Raw genomic sequence first — 3186 nt, forward strand, 5'->3', positions numbered from 1 at the left:
TGCGCTCTAGAGCCCACGAGCCACAACTACTGAGCCCATGTGCCACAACTACTGAAGCCTGCGTGCCTAGAGCCCGTGCTCCGCCACAAGAGAAGCCACTGCAGTGAGAAGCCTGTGCACCGCAATGAAGAGTAGCCCCCGCTCACCGCAACTAGAGAAAGCCTGTGAGCAGCAATGAAGACCCAACGCAGCCATAAATAAATAAATAAATTAATTAATTAATTAATTTTAAAAAAAGAATAATTGAAGTGATCAGGGCTGGTATTTGAAATGGAGTCTCTATATGAAAGACTTTTGTTTATATGTTTTTGTGTTTGTGTGCTTGGTATGTGAGTACAGGAGTGTGTGTGTGTGTGTGTGTGTGTGTGTGCACATTTGTTCATGGGCATGTAGGAAATTTACATTTTTTTGCATGCATTTCTTAATACCTGTGGATGCCTATGTGTATATATAGGCATCCACAGGTATTAAGAAATGCATGTTAAAAAAGTTCGTATAGGGGCTTCCCTGGTGGCGCAGTGGATAAGAATCCGCCTGCCAGTGCAGGGGACACGGGTTCGAGCCCATACTGTTAAGAGATGATGGAGAAGGAGGGGGAAGGTGAAAGAGGAGAAGAAGGAAAAGGTGGAGGAAGGTTAGAAGGAGGCAACGGGAAAGAAAGAGGAGGAAGAATATTGCAGTGAGTCCAGTGGACTCATTCAGTCATGCAGGATGGACTTGAGAGCCTTCTACGTGCCGACGCTGGGGGCTACCATGGCAGGAAACAGCTGAGCCTTGCCTCTGTGGCACTTCTATTCTAGCAATCAGTATTCTCAATCTCTAGGCCATAGCATGGAGTCAAGGAGGAAGACTGAGTGAAGGGAGGTGGTTGGAAAGCCTCAAGATGTGTTTTAGGAGGCCTTATCTCAACTGGACATTCTCTCTTTTCACAACCAGTCTGCCTTCCCCGATCAAGTACAGATGCTGTGACCCTGATATAGGTTCCACTTGTCTCATGGGGAACACAGTCTGACCACCACTTTCACATCAAGGTGATGGTGGCTTGGAATTGTTAAGCTTTTTCTCTCTCTCTTTATTTTTTTTTGGCTGCGTTGGGTCTTTGTTTCTGCTGTGCGCAGGCTTCTCGTTGCTGTGGCTTCTCTTGTTGCGGAGCATGGACTCTAGGCGCGCAGGCTTCAGTAGTTGTGGCTTGCGGGCTCTAGAGTGCAGGCTCAGTAGTTGTGGTACATGGGCTTTGTTGCTCCACAGCATGTGGGATCTTCCCGGACCAGGGCTCGAACCTGTGTCCGCTGCATTGGCAGGCAGATTCTAAACCACTGTGCCACCAGGGAAGTCCCTGTTAAGCTTTAAGTGTCTTGATTCTTATGATATTGGCATCTTAGAATGATAGTTGTACAATCTTAGAATAATAAAAAGAGTCAGAATCTCATGGACTCATAGAATGTAATATTTATGGAATATAAAAATCAACTCTGAGTACCACCAAATCTTAAAAATCATAGACTCATGAAATTAGAGTTTCTTGGAAGAGAATGGCATTTTATGGTTATCTGGTCCACCCTCCTTCCTAGTTCATGGAAAATACTAATATAGCATTAAAACTACAAACATTTTTGAGAACCTTTATACAGGAAAAATGTGGCCTTGAAGGAAATGCAATGCTTAATAACACTAATGGTAATATTTTCGTCAAGGGACACTGATGGTGGAGACAGGTGGGATTTCCGAACATCATAAAAATTCTTGGTGGGGACCAGGGAGGGCAATCATTGACTTACTGATACCTGAGACACTCAAGTAATAGAAATCTTGAAGCAAAATAGGAATCCGTGACTTTGCTCACTGGCCATTCATGTTGTCATTTTAGAAAATAGTCCCCTAAATATTGGTCTTCTTTCTTAGGACTATAAGTTCTGGGAGTGACAAATGCATCTCTATGACTTATACAAGGTTTCTAGAAAAGTGCTTTGCATTGCTGGACCCTTCAGGCCTCCAGTCTTATTGTTTTTTTATCCCTCCTTAACTTCCTCTTGTTCACACAAGGTCAACTATTGTTGATCTGTGTCCTTGCTTATGTTTCCTCTGAAGTGCTGGCTTATATGCCCAAGACTTTTTTCTTTTAGAAGAAAAAACCACCTGGCGTCCATTTCGTGTGGGGTAGTTGTTTCCTCCACATCTCTCACAGGTACAGAATGAACCTGGCTTAAGGAAGTGTAGAGAGTATGCAGGGCTCTTTGCTTTATACCACTGAAGCTGTGTGTGTGTGTGTGTGTGTGTGTGTGTGTGTGTGTGTGTGTGTGTGTGTGTGTGTGTGTTTGTGTGTGTGTGTGTGTGTGCACGTGCACATGTATGCATACATGTGTGCATATGTGCCGCCCACATAAAATGTGAGTTTGGTTGCTTTTCACGTGAGTGTGCAATTGTATTTGAATGTGCTCATGGATTCCTGCATGCATTCCTATATGGTTAAACTTGTGTGAAATGAATGTGCTTCTGAATAAGTGAGATGTGTAAATGATTATGTGGTTCTTGACGTCTATTTGGTAAGCGTCTACTGCATATCTGATAATGAAGTAAGTCCTTTCATAGATGCAAATCTATTGCATTTACAACTATGAAATAGGTATTACAGTTTCTGTTTCAAAGACCTGTCAACTAAGGTTCTTAGAATTGAAGTGAGGGACTTCCCTCATGGAGCAGTGGTTAAGAGTCTGCCTGCCAATGCAGGGGACATGGGTTTGAGCCCTGGTCCAGGAGGATCCCACGCGCCGCAGAGCAACTAAGGCCAAGTGCCACAGCTACTGAGCCTGCGCTCTAGAGCCGCAAGCCGTAACTCCTGAGCCTGCGTGCCACAACTACTGAAGCCCGTGTGCCTAGAGTCCGTGCTCCGCCACAAGAGAAGCCACTGCAGTGAGAAGCCTGTGCACCGCAATGAAGAGTAGCCCCCGCTCACCGCAACTAGAGAAAGCCTGTGAGCAGCAATGAAGACCCAACGCAGCCATAAATAAATAAATAAATTAATTAATTAATTAATTTTAAAAAAAGAATAATTGAAGTGATCAGGGCTGGTATTTGAAATGGAGTCTCTATATGAAAGACTTTTGTTTATATGTTTTTGTGTTTGAGTGCTTGGTATGTGAGTACAGGAGTGTGTGTGTGTGTGTGTGTGTGTGTGTGCACATTTGT

The 3186-nt window shown here is 43.9% G+C and overlaps 1 protein-coding gene across 1 annotated transcript in view; it reads left to right on the forward strand.

Annotated features, from left to right (window-relative positions):
- BRINP1 (BMP/retinoic acid inducible neural specific 1) overlaps window positions 1-3186 on the forward strand; it is a 196992-nt gene that overhangs the window by 17968 nt on the left and 175838 nt on the right. The window lies entirely within an intron of this gene.

Source organism: Physeter macrocephalus, chromosome 9 (assembly GCF_002837175.3).
Source record: "Physeter macrocephalus isolate SW-GA chromosome 9, ASM283717v5, whole genome shotgun sequence".
Taxonomy (NCBI): Eukaryota; Metazoa; Chordata; class Mammalia; order Artiodactyla; family Physeteridae; genus Physeter; species Physeter macrocephalus.